Raw genomic sequence first — 19,321 nt, 5'->3', positions numbered from 1 at the left:
CTTAATTTATTGGTTGATATTAAACGGCACCACCAGCTACGTGCCTGCCTGGCGCCTATCTGGTACTTGATCCTGTCGCTGTCATTTCCCTCGAACTCTCTCTCTAACTTAAGTCTCTCTAACTTAATTTGCTCGAGTCGCAACTGGATCTCCTCTTTACCTAAAGGAAATGCTTTTAAAAACCTCTTCACTAAATTTCCTCGTAGAAATATACTGCTCGAATTTTATCCTTTGTCATCCCCTCCTATACCTCCTTAAGTTTCAATTCATTAACAACTGTCCACAACTAATCCTTTGTAGCTTTCTTCAAAGCCGTAGGGTCTGGAATTGCCAGGAATTGCTCAACATCCCCTTCTGCTGTTTTCCACACACAAGCCAATCAAAGGAAGAATAATCAATAAGGTTGATAATCAGTCAATCAACAATCTGCCAAATTTTCAGAACAGTTCCCACTAGTGTATTCACATCACGGACACAGACCCCAATTTTGTCATGTACCCCGTAACGGGTTAAAAGGAGCATCAGTATTGGAACACAAGTGGAGTCTGTGTCTTTTGCTACAAACTCGATTTTATCAGTGTCAGGCACTAGGGACGGATTACAGAACCAGCAGAAATGGAAAACACATTGGAGTCTGGCATTGTTATTAACTACTTAACTACTAATTCCCCGCCCGTCACACTTTTACACACTGCTAGAGTTTTGGAGGATCGATATCCCGAATCTATCATCCAAAAAACTCACCTTCCTTTGGGCACAACAAGCTCATCCAGTGTCCAAAATCGTGCGTGTCTGGGTCCAGCAGCTGACCTGGTATTTATTTCATGCTGAACGCCAGCTGTCCATCAACCTGCTCCGCCCTCCTCTCTGTGTAACAGCTTTACAAGCAGGCAAGTGTCCTTGTGGAAAGGTAAACAACTTATAGATCTCTCTCTCTCCCTCCCCTAACAGTATCCAAAAGTCAGTCTCATTCTCCCGAGATTTTAAAGTGATTGTCCGCAGAAAAAAAATGAACCCTAGGGGTACATAACATTAGTATCTATGAAATATATTAAATATAAAACCATATAAATCAAACGGGTTTGCAGAGTATATGCATATATATAGGAGGGAGAGGGAGGGGGAGGGGGAGCGAGCGCGATAAAGCATTGTGGTAAAGCTGTCAACCCAGGAAAGGGTTAAACACACTGATAGCTTTCCTCCGGTCACCCCTTTTCCACACTTTGAGCAAAACCCACCCCAGTCGTGGGCACACAAAGCTCATCCAGTGTCAGTTTCTTCCTTGTCTTCCGGGTGTCCGGTCTCTGTCTGATTACAAAGCCAGTTGATCCTGTGTATATTCCACAACTGCTGAAACACCAGTTGTCCATCATATAGCTCCGCCCTGCCGTAACCATGGCAATCTACGGGCTGTTCGTTGCTCTTTCTTTCACTCTGAATTAGCACACACACTCTCCTCATTTTTTAAAGGAACAGTCCATATTGAGTAATCCTTCAGAGCTCGCCATAGTTCCAAAAAACAAACTCACTGAAATTTAAACGTTGAAGACAGATATAATGATCTGAGTGAACAAATCGGTAATTGTCCCTCACAAGTCACAAAATCTGATATGGGATAAGAAGAAATCTTCGGTCAGTCATGTTAAAACATGAGACACAGGAACAGATTTATGAGATTCGGTCCATCGAGTCTGCTCCACCATTCAACCATGGCCGAGCTTGATTCCAGCACCATATTCCTCCTGTAACCCTGAATCTACTTAGCAATCACGAATATATTAATCTCTGCCATAAATGTACCCAAATGGCAGCCTCAACCACACTCTGTTGCAACAAATCCCACAGATCAGCCGCCCGTATGATATTCCCCTCATCTCAATTTTAAAGGGAGACTCGTTATTTTGAGACTGTACTCTCAGATCCCAAACTCTCCGTCTAAGAGAAGCATCCTTTCCATGTCCACTGTATCCAGGCTTTACAGCATTCGGTACGTTTCCTTAAACAAGCACCACCCCCACCCCACCGACCCTCTGAACTCCATTGAGCACAGGCCCAAGACAGGTGACAGTGAGGGGAAAATTCCAAACACGGTTTGAACAGTGAACCCCGGGGTCAAATTCTACTGCTGCAAACATTTAATTACAGCCTCTCTCTGTGAGAGATTCTCTCCTCAGATTAGCAAACGTTGCTTCCAAAGGAACTCCAGAAACAGATATCTGAGCCCAGACCAGAAATACTCGCTCAACAGCTCATTAGCCCGAGCAGCTCGATCCCCAGAATTTACCTGGGTCAAAAGCTGTGATAGGGTCACACAGCTAAACGTGCCACTTACCGACCCCAGGATTCTCAGACATCGTCCCCACATCAGGGATTTCCCCACAACCAATGTCCAGCAACCTGGGACTTCTGATTCATTGTGGAAGGAGGAACATTCAGCCCCATCTACAGAAGTACTGACCTGGGTCAAATCCCAAATACTGATAGTTCCATTTTCCCGGAGTCTACACCCCAGGATAGCAGGCCAAGCACCAATTTTCCCAGGACTCCCTTGCTGCCGGTACCATGCTGCAGTGTGTCGGCCATTCGGAGTTCAGAAACTAACACTGCTGCATCAACTACGGCGGAATGGGAACCTAATAATCCTCTGACTGGGCCAGATATTGGGCTGGTAAACCCGGCGCTCCGTTCCCGCAGTCTGAATTTAGCTTTGCGTCCGATCCCGGGCGGTGGAAGCAGTTAGATGTTGTTCCCCAAGCCGGGAGGAGGTTTCGAGTGAAGGCGGTCTGTTTGTGTCTGTGGGTAGAGGTTATGGGTGAACGTTGGGTGAGTGGTTGGATGGGTGTGGAGCCGTAGGCGCTGGGTGGGGTGGGTACTGTTCGGAGAAATTGAGATGATAGGTAGTTCCGTCACCCGGGGAAGGCGGGTCCCGGGACAAATTAAGATGATCTGGTCCATTGGATCAGTTCGCGTGTCCTGTCAGGAATCAACAATTCTTTCTTCATTTTAATTACTGCCTGGTCTTGCTGTTAACACTATGTTGCTACAGAGCCCAGACTGTGGAACCAGCTGTCATCGTCATGGTCTGCGAGTGCAGATTGGGGGGTGGGGGCGTCAGTGACCTCTGCATCAGAGAACGACCTCATTCTTGATACCACCCGAGATCCGGGTGAGTTGGGTCTCAAAATCGGAAATAAACTCAGTGGTCATTTTATCTGGTTCGCCTGTCCACCAGCTCCTCAATGCTGATCAGCCAATCTCGTGGCACCAGCTCAGTTACTCCAATAAAGGTATGTAGACATGGTCAAGAGGCTCAGGCGTTGTTCAGGAGAAACATCAGATGGTGGAAGAGCTGGAATCACAACGACTTTGACAGTGGAGTAATTGTAAGAGCCAGACGGTGTAGTCCGAATATCTCAGAATCCGTTGATCTTCTGGCCCTGTCATGCACAACAGCCTCAGTTTACAGAGAATGGTGCGAAAAACAAACAAACAAACACACAGAACCTTCCAGAGAGTGGCAGTGCAGTGCGGGCAAACGCCGTGTGTGAGAGAGAGGATAAACAAAACTGCAGACGGTGATCCACAACAGGGCCCACCAACAGCCTCTATAATGGGACCATCGCCTCTGTACATCCCCCACCCCCCGCTATAAGCTGCAATGTAGTCAGCTCTCATAATTTCGCCCCTACCCCATAACTACCTTTTGAAATGTCGTCGAGGATGGGCAGCTTGTGTCGATCCCGCCAGCGAAGGGATAAATATAGCGAAGCCCCATTTCCCTCGGTGAGGGATCAGTAAAGCCCCGACTGTGGAAGGACCGGCTTCCTGCTGCTGGAAACAGTAGATCAGGGACAGTTTCGAGCATTGTCTGTTTATTCGCAACTGCATTGAAAGCACGGCGCTTCCAATAACACTTCCAACTACACCGGTTTCCCAAGGGACATGCACTGGAAGGTGATCCAGTTAGCTGAATGGAGTTATTAATTAATTCGAAAGCGATTCGCTACAATTCTACTGTTGAACAACCCAATACGTTCTCAATCTCATATTCTTATTTAAGTCTTCACAAAAGTGGCTAATTACCTTTGTGATGTTTATATTCCAGTATATACTGTTCCATACATTGTACCGAAGCTCCAGGTTCTGTTACCACCCTGTCCCAGTGAGGCTGTGTTACGGGTTCTGTAAGTAATGAACACACCCTGGTTAATGTTCAGTCAGCTCCTGGTGATAATCATTAACCAAACCTACAGTTTTATCAGCGGGTCTCTCCGTATCCTGGTCCTTGGTACAGGGTACGTTCTGTCTCCAACAAACATCACCATGGAGATGAAATGTGATAAAGGGTGACCTTGAACGTGGAAAGTATTTTGGTGCTAGACGGCACAGTTTTTAATATCGCAGAGACTGCTGATTTGCTGGGATTGTCACCTTCAACAGACTGAATTTTCAGAGAATGTTGCGGGGAAAAAATCAGATAGCTGCAGTTCTGTGAGCAAAAATGACTGGTGAATGAGAGATATCGGAAGGGAAAGGCGAGATTGATTCAATCTTCCAGGAAGACGACAGTAACTCGAATAACCACGATGCAACTGCACTGTGCAGAGAGGTGTCACTGAACGTGTAACATGGCGCACATTGAGGTGGACGGGTAACAGCTGTAGAAGACCACGGACATACACTCAGTGGCCATATGATTAGGCACAAGAGGTACACAATACAGTGCCCACTGATGTTTTTATCAATAGCCGCGAGATTTCCTTCAGAAAGTTTTATTTTAGATAATGTTGTTTTAAGATGCAGTCTGTCTTTGCTCAAAGTAACACGCACATGTACTGAAAAATAAACAAGTGCTGAGCTCCTGATTCCGTTCCCAGTGAATATGTGCACTGAATTCTCTGGGTCCAAACAGCGAGTGAACACACCCTGTGGAATGTTCATCGATAACACGCTCATTAACATGGACCTCACACTAATCAGGATGTAACTCCACACCCGCTCCCCAGTGTTCTCCGGTCTAGGTTTACTATTGTACTTCAGTGCACAGTGACAAAGATTACATACCGTATCTGTCAACAAATTCAGACTGCTCCAGGGAGCAACCGCGACCCGCATCCTGGTTACGATCGGCTGGTCTCATCGAATTAATTTATTATTTTCTTCGGGAACAATTAATTCTTAGAATGAAAAGCCCAGTGAGAGGTGAGGGTAAAGTTCGATACAGGTTTATTGGAAAGACACAGCAGCAGGACGGGCACTGTCAACTCCGGTGAAAAGATATGCATTTGGAATAATCCTTTGTTTTGAATACTGGACATTCCCTTTCGCCAGATTTCACAATGCTTCCGCAGCACCGATCACAAAGTCGGACCGCTTATAGAGCAATCTTCAATATTTGTCCACAATGGGGCCATTACAATAATGGGCAAGGCAGCCACTGTGTCGACATTACAATCAGGAGATAACCAGTCTGAAAGAGTACAGCAAGATAAGAATATATTTCACCATCAGATAAGTGTTCACTTACTGGAAATTAATAACATTAGCAATCAGATTAAAAAATGACTAATGGGTCTATTTAATTTCCACAAATCGGTTTGTTTCCCACTATAACACTTATTCTACAGACACCTCAGCCGTTTTTCCTCACTGTGTGATGAAAACCCCTTTGACATTAAATTCAATTTTTTTTTGCTTTTGTCAGCCGTAGGGTGCTAACGAAATATTTAATAACATTCACATTCCGCATTTACTTTGACAAACGTAGATCTGTCAGTGATCTCACCTGTAACAACTCACTTACTTGTGCATCAGGGGTCATTGCAATGCAGGATTGCAATATTAATTAAAAGCCTCTCATTCTCCTGCATATTGAGGACGGTCATTCCCATGACACACTAGACCCACAGAGAGAGAGAAAACATCTCAACTGTCTTCAACTGGCGGTGCCTGGTTTCAGATCCTCACACAACAGGAATTATTTTGCCCACATCCCTGTCAAACTCCGTGGGATACTTTATGTCTCATTAATGTCCCCACTCACTTTACCAAACTGTAGCAGATACAATCAAGTATCTTAATATTTTAAAAATCTGTACTGTATACAACCAGGTCTCTCCTCGTTTATGTAACACCACAAGTCAAGTTCATAGCAGTTTCCTCATAGAACAACATGCACGGGTAGATATCTGCCTGCTAAACCTTCTTTTGATCTCCCACCTACCCACTCACATCTGACAGAAGGGAAACAAGACTGCAGACGGTGATGCACAAGCATCACTTCTTTACATTCCCCCTCCCTGCTATAATCTGCAATGTGGGTAGTTCTCATAATTTGCCCCCCCCCAAAAAAAAAGCTGTCCACCGGAATGCCGTCTAGGATGGACACGGATAGTCTCGGTCCCGCCAGTGTAGGAATAAGCAAAGCGAATCCTCATTTCCCTCGGTCAGGGATCAGTAAAACCCCGAGTGTGGACGTATCGGCCTCCTGCTGTTGCAAGCAGTAGCCCGGGGACAGTTCCGAGATGCGGGAAGCTCGCACCTCCCGAGCCTATGCTGATGATTCGGAGCTGGGTTGAAAATCCGGCGTTTCCGATAACACCTCCTACTGCCCCGGTTTCCCGCGGGACTTGCACAGGAAGCCGATGCATTCAATTAGCCGAAGAGAATGATTAATTCTTTCAAAATCGATTTGCTGCAGTTCTGCTATTGAACAACCCAATACGTTCTCAATCTCATTTAAGTGTTCACAAAAATGGCTAAATATATTTATGATGTCTATTTTTTCAGTATATAGAGCTTCTTTGTGATGTTTATATTTCAGTAAAAAGAGCTTCTTACCTTGTACCGCGGCTCCTGGTTCTGTTACCACCCTGTCCTATTGAGGCTGTGTTACGGGTTCGGTAAGTAATTAACACAACCTGGTTAATGTTCAGTCAGCTCCTGGTGATAATCATTAACTAAACCCACAGTTTTATCAGCTGGTTTCTCCGTGTCCTGTTCTTTGGTACAGGGTACATTCCGTCTCCAACAATCATCAGAATGTAGATGAAATGTAATCTCCGTAACTTTGAGAGTGGAATCTTTGTTGGTGCCAGACGGTGCAGTTTGAATATCGCAGGGACTGCTGATTCCTGGGATTGTCACGGTCAACAATTTCAGTTTTGCGGAGAATGGCGCGGGGGAAATAAAATCCGTGAGCGACAGTTCTGTGAGCAAAAGCCTCTTATTAATGAGAGACATCAGAAGAGAAAAGCGAGATTGCTTCAATCTGCCGGGAAGACGAGAGTAACTCAAATCACCTCGTAAATGTACATCTTGCAGAGAGGCATCACTGAACGTATAACTTGGTGAATATTGAACTGGACTGGCTACAGCTGTAGAAGATCACAGACATACAACGAGTGATACATTATTAAGTACAGGAGGAGCACAACGCAGTGCACACTGATTTTTTTTATCAACAGCCAGTGTGATTTAATTCAGAAAGTTTTATTTTAAATGTCACTGACAGATGCATGCTGTATTCGCTAAAATAACACACTGTCACATGTAGAAACATCATGCTGATCCGCAGAGCCACACAATTATAAAGACAACATTGGAATGGTAGAAGCACTGGAAATCCTGCCGTGACAAGGAAGGCGCATTAAAACACCATAACAGTCTCTGTCTCGCAAGAGAGCCCACATGGTCCAGTATCTATCACCTAAACCTTCTTTGAACTCCAAACCCCCAGTTGTTTGTGCTATTATACTTGTTAAAATAGACAGTGTTTCCTGTGTTTCCTCAATGGCAGCTAAATGCGGAAAATGTTTCTGAGGGACATCATTCACTCTCCTCTGAAAAATACAGTGATTGGCACGAAGAGAGAGGTAAAATAAACACAGACAGACATAGAGAAAGAGAAACACACACACACACACACACACACACACACACACACACACACACACACACACACACACACACGGACAGAGGCACAGAGAGAAGTACACAGAGACAGACCGAGAGATTGAAGAGCAAGAGATACACCAATGGGAAGGGATAGCTGGAGAATGACAGACCAACTCAAACGGGATCTTATGTAAACCCCAGAGTGCTAACCTGCGACTTCGTTTCCCTAACTCATCCAAGGTCATCTCTCTCTCTCTCTCTCTCTCTCTCTCTCTCTCTCTCTCTCTCTCTCTCTCTCTCTCTCTCTCTCTCTCTCTCTCTCTCTCTCTCTCTCTCTCTCTCTCTCTCTCTCTCTCTCTCTCTCTCTCTCTTCCCCACCACCCCTGTAACTCTCCATCTTTTTCCGTTTCACCCTCCCTCTTCCGTTTCCTTGCCGACTGGTAGACTTTTTGTGCTGGGTACCATTCACCACCGCTCTCCAGGTATTGTCAAATGAATTGCATCGACCCTCATCGTCCACTCACTCCTGACTCTGCTTATTCAATCCTAACTCCACCATCTCTTACAACACACTGGAGAAACTCAGCAAGTCGGGCAGCATCCTTAGAAACGAGCAGCCAACTTTTCTGGCCGAGACCCTTCGTCAGGGCCATGAAATAATGTTGGTTGTAGCCCAGTAAAAAGGTCACCCAGGTAGGTCAGGTGACCTTGAGCCTGACAATTGATGAGGAACAGTATAGGACTCAGTAACTCTAAATCCTCAGGGGTCATAGCTTCCCAGCAACCAGCGACAACCATCACAGATAAGGAGGACCCCACGGACACGTAGAGATCGGGACCATGAGCAACGCCTGGCCAGCGTAGACTGCTTCCCCGGGTAGTACATTTTCTCTTCATTGATTGTTCATGGAGTGACAGGGGTTTTAGTAGGGTGCACACAGGTAGATAGTTTCTGAATCCATGTGCTTTTTACTTGAAACAATGAAAGTTACTTGTCGGTAAATGCAGATTATCTGTGACATCGATCATAATTACAGGGGAGATCCTTGTAACAGGGTTCTTTGTAGGAGGCAGCAAGTGGAGATAGAAGGATCATTCTCTGGTTGGCTGCCAGTGACCAGTGATGTTCTGCAACGGTCGGTGTTGGGGCCGATTCTTTTTAAGCAGTAAAACAATGATTTAGATGATGGAATAGATGGTTTTCTGGCGAAGCTTGCAGATGATATGAAGATTGGTGGATGGGTACGTCTTGTTGTGGAAACAGATAGGATGCAGATGGACTCTGATAGATTATCAGAATGGGAAAGAGAGTGATAAATGAAACACAAGGATGGGATATGCATGGTCACGCACTTTGGGAGTAGAAATAAACGTGCAGACAATTTTCTAAACGCAGAGGAAATACAAAAATCTGAGATGCAAAGGGACTTGGGAGACTTTGTTCAGAAGACCCTAAAGGTCACCTTGCAGGTAGATACGGTGGCGAGGAAGGGAAATGCAATATTAACATTCATTTCAACACACCCAGAATACAAAGATGAGATGCGCTTTTCAGGGTTTATAAGGCACTGAGGTGAGGACTCAACTTGAGTATTGTGAACCACTTTGGTTCCATATCTAAGAACCTATATTGGAGAGGGTTCAGCGGAGATCCCCAAGAATGATTCCTGAGCTGAATAGATGATCAGACGAGGAACGTTCGTTCGTTCTGGCTTGTCAATCGCTACAATTTAACAGCATAAAACGGAGAATTGGTCAAAAAACACTGAGGCTATCTACAAGAAGGGTCAGAGCCGTCTCTATTTCCTGAGGAGACTGAGATCCTTTAACATCTGCCGGACGATGCTGAGGATGTTCTACGAGTCTGTGCTGGCCACTACTATCATGTTTGCTGTTGTGTGCTGGGGCAGCTGGCTGAGGGTAGCAGACACCAACAGAATCAACAAACTCATTCTTAAGGCCAGTGATGTTGTGGGGGTAGAACTGGACTCTCTGACGGTGGTGTCTGAAAAGAGGATGCTATCCAAGTTGCATGCCATCTTGGACAATGTCTCCCATCCACTCCATAATGTACTGGTTAGGCACAGGAGTACATTCAGCCAGAGACTCATTCCACCGAGATGCAACACTGAGCGTCATAGGAAGTCATTCCTTCCTGTGGCCATCAAACTTTACAACTCCTCCCTTGGAGTGTCTGATACATTGAGCCAATAGGCTGGTCCTGGACTTATTTCCACTTGGCATAATTTACCTATTATTATTTAATTATTTATGTTTTTTTTATATTGCTATATTTCTGCACTATTCTTGGTTGGTGCGGCTGTAAGGAAACCGAATTTCCCTGTCTGTCTGCCTGACTGAAGGGATCTCATTGAAACCTTTGAAAGGACTGAGCAGAGTAGACGTGGAAAGAATGTTTCCCATGGTGGGTGAGTCTAGGGCAAGAGGGCACAGTCTCAGGATAAATGGGCCTCCACACAGAGATGTGAAGTAATTTCTTTTGCCAGAGGGTGTTTAAGTTCGGGAATTTATTACCAGAGACAGCTGTGGAGGCCAGGTCGTTGGGGCTATTTAAGACAGAGTTTGATTCAACATGCCATCAAGGTTTTTGCGTAGAAAGCCTGAGAGTGGAGCTGAGGAGGGGGGGAAAGGATTAACTATGATTAAATAGCGGAGCAGACTCGATTGACCAAATGACCTATTTCTGCCCCCGTACATGAATCTGCTAAACAAGATAAACGCCCCCTATAAGGTACCAGCACGGACTGAAGATTGGCTGACTGGCAGGATGCATAAAGTGAGGAGAAGGGAGCTTTCTGGTTGGCTGCCGGTGACTAGTCCGTGTTCGTACCACGTCATTTCAAGTTACAAGTCAATAATCTGGATGGTTGGCTTTGAGGCCAAATTTGCGTACGATCCAAATATAGTTGGAAGGGTAGGTAGTGTTGAGAAAGCAAAAAGTCTGCAGAAGACCTTGGGCAGATTAAAAGAAATGGCAATAAAGGAGCAGATGGAATATATTGAAGTGAATTGTATGTAGATGCACTTTGTTAGAAGCAATGAAGGCGAATGCTATTTTCTAGCTGAGGATAAAATCAGAAAAGAAAGGGTGTAAAAGGAGTTTGGGCATCCAGAAGGTTAATTTCGAGTTTGAGACGGTAGTAAGGAAGAAAGGTTGTTGAAATGCAATGTCAACATTCATTTCGAGAGAACGAGAAAATGAACACAGATATGTAATGTAGAGCCTTTGTAAGGTATTGGTGAGACCGCACCTGGAATATGGCGAACGATTTGGGTCCCCTAACGAACACGGATGTGCTGGCAGTGGTGGTAGTCCAGATGGTGGTCTGGAGAGTAATTTTGGGAATGAAAGGGTTACATATGAGGAAAGTTTTAGGCCCTGTATTCATTAGAATTTGTAACAATGAGACGGGGATCTTATTGAAATTTATCAAATACTGAAAGCCCGAGTGTGGCATTGACAGGTAGTTCACAGAGGCACAAGCTCAGATAAGAACGTCCCTTTGGAACGAGGTTGAGAAGGAATTAAAAAAGGAAAAGTACATCTCAGAGTTCCTGCCGTTAGCCTCCACCCCTCCATAGAGTACGAGGCAAGTTATATATATAGCAGTGGTATGCCATTGCCTTCTGCTGGGTGAGTTTCCCAGCTCGTAACCCAGCACGAATGACATGCAGGGGTGCCTGCTGGATTCGAAGTCCAACGCTGTTGCCACTACGCCACCAGCCCATTCGAGAAGGAAGCTACAACGATGTGCATCTGTGGAATTATTTGCCACCGATAGCATATTTAAAGCGGAGGTTGACAGGTTCATAACTAATAAGGTATCAAAGATGACGAGGGGAAGGCAGGGGAATGAGTTTGAGGGGGATAATATATCAGCCATGAGGGAATGGTGTAGCATCATCGGTGAGCCGAATAATCTAATTTTGTTCCCATATATTGTGGAATTGTGGCCAAATTTTGTCACAGTATTGTTCTGAGAAACTGCGAATGTTTTGAGTTGTACAACGAGATAAGTTCAAGATGAATTAAATAAAATTTCAATAGTTTTTTTATCACATTGCATGATTTCAAGAAAACAGTTATTATGTAAATTTGCCATCTGGTTCCAGAATAATTGTGAATATTCTTTTTCATGTCCAAAGCCATCTGACTCCCAGATGCCAAAACTTGGTGGACTGGAAGTTTTAAAGTGCTGGCTTTAAAGATGGCCCCCACACCGATAAACATGTAACGACGAGGATGGGATTCGAACCCACGCGTGCAGAGCACAATGGATTAGCAGTCCATCGCCTTAACCTCTCGGCCACCTCGTCAGTTCTTCTCTGTCTTGTGAGAAAAAGTTCTGAATTTCTCCAGAGTACTTACAATCTCTGCTTACGCTCTACACATTTGTTTTCAGATTCTCTGCCGATTTACTTTGCTGGCCGTGCTTACCAGAATTCATGGACGTGAATAAGGAAAGTTAAGAAAGATTTGTACCAAACACAGGAAAAACATCGAAATAGGTATTTTATGCACTTCAGACGCTATGGACGTGCTGTGGCAAAAGGATCGATTCCGTGCACTGTAACTTGTAGAAACTGTGATTTTTTTGAGTTGTACACTGAGACATATTTATGTTAAATGAAATAACATTTCATAAGAACTTATGAACATAAGAGATAGGAGCAGGAGTAGGCCAATCGGCCCCTCAAGCCTGCTCCGCCATTCAACAAGATCATGGCTGATCCAATCTTAACTCTAGTTTTCACCGAATCCCACAAGGCAACAGTGCCAACCAACAGGGCACCACGCCGCCCATTTTATTTTATTATTCATCCCGCCCAAACCCATGTGATCACCCGGGGGAAAAAAGCCGAGTTGCCAATTGAGGAGAAAAATTCTGGAAAATTCCTCTCCGACCCATCCAGGCTATCGAAAACTGATCCAGGAGATCACATGGCTGATCTAAACCTAGCCTCATGTCCACTTACCTGCTCGCTCACCGTATCCCCTAATGCCATTTTTATCCAGGAAAATGTCTATCTCCGTTTTGAATTTATTGAGTGTAGTAGCTTTCACAGCTCTCTGGGGCAGTAAATTCCACAGCCCCACTACCCTCTGAGTGAAGAAATTTCTCCGCATCTCAGTCCTGGAACGGCATCCCCTTATTTTAAGATTATGCCCCCTAGTCCTAGTTTCACCCATCATTGGGAACATTCTCCCCGCATCCACCCGATCAAGCCCCTTCACAATCTTATATGTTTCAATAAGATCGCCTCTCATTCTTCGGAACTCCAATGAGTAGAGTCCCAATCTACTTAACCTCTCATCATACATCAACCCACCCATCCCCGGAATTAACCTTTCATCATCTTTCGTATCATATTGCTGGATTTCAAGTAAACAGATATTCTAGGAATTTGGCAGGTGGTTCGAGAATGACGGCTTCCCGTGTATTGGCCAAATGCATAACCCGATAACTACCACATTAAGGACACGCTGAAGGGTACGTCCGGCCTAACGCTTAACCAACACAAACACATGGCTGCTCAGTTCCGGAATATCAAACCAATGGCTGAAATCGAGTTCACCCTATCAATAATGTATTGAATCTGGTGGACCATTGTCACAGATTCCAATCCCAGAATATAACGCCGCTGCAAAAGACAGTGGTGAGTGCCTTTGAGAATTCCTTTCTGTGTGACAGAAAGAGAATATTGAATTTAAATGAAGAGCCCAAAGCCAGAATGAATGTAGAGATATTGAAAACAATAGCTGAATGTTCACCTGGAATGAAAACACTGCGTGCCAATACTTTTAGCTTGGTCAGGAAGTCATTCTACACGTGGGAAACTACTTGCAGCAGTCAGCATGTTCCCCATTCTTTCCCCTGACATTTCTCCCATGAATTGGACTGTGTGGCCTAATGGATAAGGCGTCTGACTTCGGTGCTTGATTGGAAGTCATCAGAAGATTGCAGGTTCGAGTCCTGCCACGGCCGTTTTGACAAACTGGCGGATTTGATATCATTCTGTCTCTCCCTCCCTGCAGCATGGCGGTCTCAATTCCGCGTGAGGATTAGTCGGAGTACTCCACCACCGGGGAAAACAAATGCCTCGTCTTCGTTGTACGCAACATATAATATTACGTGTCTAGTCTGTGTAGTATTTCTGCAGACACTTTCATAAACAATTGGCTGGAGCTTCTCAGACGTTCAGGAGGAGCTGCTGCTGGGTAGGTGAAGCTTATTTCACATTCAACTCCGTCTCCGAGTCCACCTGTTCGATGAGAATTCACCACCCAGCCCTGACTGTATATTCTTCTGTCTCCAACCCTCCTCCTCCTCTTGGACACAGCGCGCCGATTCTCTCCCTGCTCTGGGTCTTTTCATCACTAATTGCCGACTAGACTTCAACCGCCTCAACATCAGGTATCCTCACCGCTCCTCGAACCTTACCGCCTCTGAATGCACTGCCCCTCCAATCACTCAACATCAGAGTCAAAGATGCCATCGATCTCGATGACAAAGCGATTGCTGCTTTAGAGTAGCGGACTGGTGTCTGCCTTGCTGAGGCGAGGCGGTAACCCTCAGACACATCCTTATGCCGACACCTTGAAGAATCCCGACCCCGAACCATCAGAGAAATGCATCCGGCATTATCACTGATATCATCAACTCTGGAGAACCTCCATTCACTGTCGAAAACTCGTGGTCCCGTTGCACTGAACTACTCGCTCCTATCTCTTACTCGATTCACAATCCTGATTGACCAGGTAGGCCCATTGTCTCTGTCTCCTCCTGCCCTACTGATCCTGTGTTCCGATAACTCCAGTCCATGCTATGTCCCATACTTCAGACCCTTCCCACCTACATTTGGACACCTACTTGCTCTCGATCAACTGACTAACCTTCAGTTCGCTGGCATTGACCGTCTCATTTTCTCTATGGATGTCCAGTCCCCATCAAGAGTCCTTTGAACTCTCCACTTATTTCTCAAGGAAAACTTTCTATAGATTTGTGATACAGAGTGTATCGACTGACTGCCTCATGGCTTGGTATGGAAACATCAATGTGATTGAACGTAAGTTCCTACAGAATGTGGCGGGTTCGGCGCAGTACATGCCCGGTAAAGCTGTCCCAGCATTGAGCACATCTCTCTTTGGGAACTTTGCCATCGCTTATTTGGTGGGTGGTGGCGCAGATGCATTCTGCTGAAACGTGGAGGTGGTTGATACCTTGCTCTGCTCGTGCTGATTTATTATTCCCATCAACCCTCATTTTCCCGCCCTCTGCCCGGCACCTTTGACGTCCTTACTGATCGGAGATCTATCGATTTTTAATTTATCAAGACCTAATGGCTCCGCCTCTACAACCGTCAACAGCAATGAGTTCCACAGATTCACCGCTCTGATGGAAGAAATTTCTCCTCATCTTTCTTGTAAAGTAAATTTCTTGTATTCTGAGGCCTTCTGATCCTAGCCTCCCCCACTATGTGAGTTATGCCCACCACATCCACTCTCACCGTCTTTCAATATTCTATATTTTCCAATGATATACACCCAACATTTATCAAACGCTTCTCACATGCTAATCCTTTAATTTCGGGATTATTGCTGTGTGCGGCCCCGGGACCTTCTCCAATACCTGTGCATCTTTTCTTAGATAAGGTGCCCGAAATTGCTCATAGTTCCTGAAGTACTACCTGACCATACTAAGCTTCAGCATTTAATATTGTAGTCTTCCAAAATGAATGCTGACATCTCACAGTGGCTGACGTGATGAATATGGGGACGGCAGCTTGTAAAATTTTGAAGATGCCCGTGGAGACGTCAGTGCTCTGGCCTGCACACGGCCTCAGCTGTCGGTCTGGGATTTTGACTGATCCGGCAGCCTTACGGGGACTGGCTCCGTGCAGAGTCGTTCCCATGTCCACCGCTGCTGCAGACGGCGGCTGCCAACCTAAGGACTTTATGTTGATATGAGTTTGCTCTCTGCGGAGGCCTTCTCATGTACGGTACAACTGCTACCGACAGTGGCTGCTCACCTGTAAGGCGTCATGTTGATGTGGACTGGGTCTCTGCAGAGGATAGCTCATGCCTGCCACTGCCAGCGACAGCGGCTACTCAGCAGGAAAGTGTTATGTTGACGGGGACTGGCTCTCTGCAGAATTGTTCTGTTCTCTGCCGCTGCTGCAGAGGGCGGCTACTCAGCTGCAAGGCGTCGTGTTGCATCTCTCGAAGTGTGCAAAATATTCCCTTGTGCGATTCGTTAGGGAGGCCGCACTGGTACAGTCGCCAGTCACTGGTACAGTTTTCCTCGTAGACAGAAATGCCCCTATCAGAAAGTTATTGCTGATAGTTTTTTCTTCGCCTTGACTGCCTGTGCCCTCTTGATACCTAATATGTCGCGCAGGTTAGCGTGATAGAAGGCTCTTGCATTGATGGATAAACCGTCCGGACTCCTCCAGAGAGCCGGTGATACTGTGAAGCTTTCCCAGTGCGTCCTTAGCGGTCACGGTCGGGGTGGGGTGGGGTGGGGTCTGGGTTTTAATGAACGCATCAGTAAACTGACTGAGGAGGTATTTTGGTCGCCATTTCATTCCGATGGTGGTTGTCATCCGTGTGTTTCGGAAGGACAATGCGCGACGGTCATCATCATCACGAGCCTGGGCGGAAGGTATGGAGATCTTGAGCTGCCCAGTGGTCAAGATACCCCCTTCCGGCCTCACCAGTGTAGTCCAAAGGAAACCTTATGAATCAACACGTTGTCACCAGCTTGGCTGCCGGAGCAGCGGGAAGGATGTTAGAGACGTCCAGCCACCTTAGGGACTGCACTCCGGTTTTGCTGTCTGAGTTCACTCACGGAGCCTCTGTCTCTCCCGAAGCTGCCCACAAGGCAGTGGGGTTATTTACGTAGAGCTGAGGATCTCGTCCACGAGTACCAGGGCGTGTCCACACGCCGGTGGGCCTGCCTGCTACGTATTCAGGGGCCAGAAGTCCGTCTGGCTATCTGTAATTCAGCCTGAGTCCGGAAGGAGTTCAGTTTCCATGTGTCGCCGGCGAGCAGGCACTACACGATGCTTGCTGTTGGAGAGGTTATGCACTGAGACGGAGAGACTTACAAGTTCTGCTCTCCTTTTCGCGAGACTGCTAGCCAGCGGTGGAAGATGAAAATGAGAGCGACAAACACTACCCACTACACTACCACACTAGACGAGTCACAACAACCATATTGATATCTGTGACCCTCATGCTATAATACACCTCATTAATGTCACCCCTCAGCGTCCTGTGCCACAGGAAGAAGTTTTAACCTTCACAACTTCGCCTTATAAGTCAAACCGGGTGTTCCAGGTAACATTCTTATGAACCGTTCCCGGTCTGCTTTCCAGTCTAACGGTATCCTTCCTATACCTTGTCTACATGTATAACCGGTTTCAGCGAATATGCTTCCATAAGCTTGGTTCATCCAATTCTACGAATTCGCCAGTACCCTGCCATTTACTATGCAAGAACTGCCCTGCCTTAACTTTACAAAGCGCAGCATCTTGTCAGGTTAAATTCCACCTGCCATTCCTTGGCCCCTTTCTAAGTTGATCTCGCTCTCTTTGTAAAATTTAGACAATGATCTTCATTGTCCAAGACACCACCAATATTGATGTCATTTACACATTTAGGAACCATCTGATTATACCCAATTATCCTCTGTTTAAATGCTGAAAGATTCCAACACCCGCATCCCTTCCCGTAACTCTTCCACCAGCGCTGTTAGGCTCAATGGCCTGCAATTTATGCATCGTTGTTTTATTTCCTGCACAGATCGTGTTTAACCATGCTGTGCGACATGATGCAGTTTGTAGGCTCAGGTAAGAGCGGGATGTCTTCATCATCGATAAGGCTTTAGGGAGCTTTGATTTTCGTGTATAAATCCAAAGATCCACGATGGCACTGTCGATACAGATGACTTACTGCCGACAGCTCGCAAAATGTCGAGATGTGCTTCCTCTGTACCACATTCGCATCAATCTGAAGCTCCGAATTTCCCTTTCAGAAACATACTTTGGAGCTGTCTAAATAAATTGGATATTTAACGAGCTTCCGAAGGACCAGGTGGACTTGACTCTCGGGAATGCAGGTGCGGCACCTTTCAGCGATCAGCGAAGGTCAGCCATTACCACTGCCGGAAAAGTGGTCGGTTCGGATGACTTCAAAGCCAGACTAAAACGATGGGATATGGAGCATCCTGTACCCGGCACGATGTCAACAAAAGGCCAATTACTAGAAAGCAAAACACATGACGTAACTTCAACATTGCTGTTTCTGAGGGAAATGGGGGACTGTTGCCTTCAGTGTTTCATGGAGACACGGTTCACTTCGGTGGAGCAGCTGAAGGCTTCTCAATCCACCGTTCGGAGAAGGTAATAAGTTATTGTGGTGGCAGTGTTAGGGGAGTGTTGTCTCATGATAGACTCTTCATGCTCTCCGTACATAGTGTTCTTGCTGCATGCTTGTTCTCCCAAGCTGGAACATACAATGATTAAGTTCTGTCGGGGCTACTTACCGAGACGGTTCTCCTCTGTGATCCAAACCACATGTTACACACCGCCAGGGCAGATATCGCAGTCTTTATAAAGACACGAATAATGATCACTAGTGTTCCCCACTGATTCATTCAGAGTCCAGACGGTTTCCCGACCGGCAGCGCTGGATGAACAAGAGATCTGCAACCTGCTGAGCGCCAGATTCGTGACGTTCGGCTCGGGCGACGAAGGAAATTACAAGCGGTGCAGGTGTGATCTCCGGAAAGCTGTCTCACAGGTGAAGTGGCAATCCAGACAAAACTTGAAAGACTGAAAGATGCTCGACAGCTGCCACGTGGCTTGAATGCTATCACATCCAACAAGAAAAAAAAACAACTGAGCGACAAACGTGACAGCTGGTTTTCCGCTCCCAGATGAACTCAATGCATTTTATGCTCATTTTGACCGACTTAGGAGGCACCTTAGCAAATTCCCTCTGTTCCCCACGACCCGGTGACTTCACTCTCTGAGGCCGACGTGAGAACATCCTTCAGGATGGTGAACTTTACACAAGCGCTTTCCTGCAGAAAGCAACTGGCCCGGACGGTGCACCCGTCTGATCAGCTGTGCGAATTACATGGCTGGAGATTTCACTTGTATCTTTAACCGCTCGCCTCGTTTGTCTGAGCTGCTCACAGTGTCAGGAGGTCTTCAACCATACTGGTGCCCAAGAGGTTTGTGGTAACCTGCCTCAAAGACTATCGTTCAGAAGCACCAACTTCCACTTTGATGAAGTGTTTTGAGTGGTTGGGGACGAAACGTATTGGCTCTAGGCCGAGGACCGACTTGGGTCCGCTGCAGTTTGCCTGCCGTCTCCAGGTCAAAAACAGATGCCAAT

General features: G+C 46.1%; 1 protein-coding gene and 2 non-coding genes across 3 annotated transcripts in view; 1 reads left to right on the top strand and 2 right to left on the bottom strand.

Annotated features, from left to right (window-relative positions):
- Window positions 1-19,321, bottom strand: part of LOC140724415 (NACHT, LRR and PYD domains-containing protein 3-like) — a 130,759-nt gene that overhangs the window by 75,921 nt on the left and 35,517 nt on the right. The gene's annotated exons all lie outside the window — the stretch shown is intronic.
- trnas-gcu (transfer RNA serine (anticodon GCU)) lies at window positions 12,153-12,234 on the bottom strand. The gene has a single exon. It is a non-coding gene; the product is annotated as a tRNA-Ser (tRNA).
- trnar-ucg (transfer RNA arginine (anticodon UCG)) lies at window positions 13,815-13,904 on the top strand. Its single transcript is given in 2 exon segments — window positions 13,815-13,852; window positions 13,869-13,904. It is a non-coding gene; the product is annotated as a tRNA-Arg (tRNA).

Source organism: Hemitrygon akajei, unplaced genomic scaffold (genome assembly GCF_048418815.1).
Source record: "Hemitrygon akajei unplaced genomic scaffold, sHemAka1.3 Scf000208, whole genome shotgun sequence".
Lineage (NCBI taxonomy): Eukaryota > Metazoa > Chordata > Chondrichthyes > Myliobatiformes > Dasyatidae > Hemitrygon > Hemitrygon akajei.
Note: the sequence above shows the minus strand (reverse complement) of the source record. Positions and strands in the feature narration are given on the sequence as shown.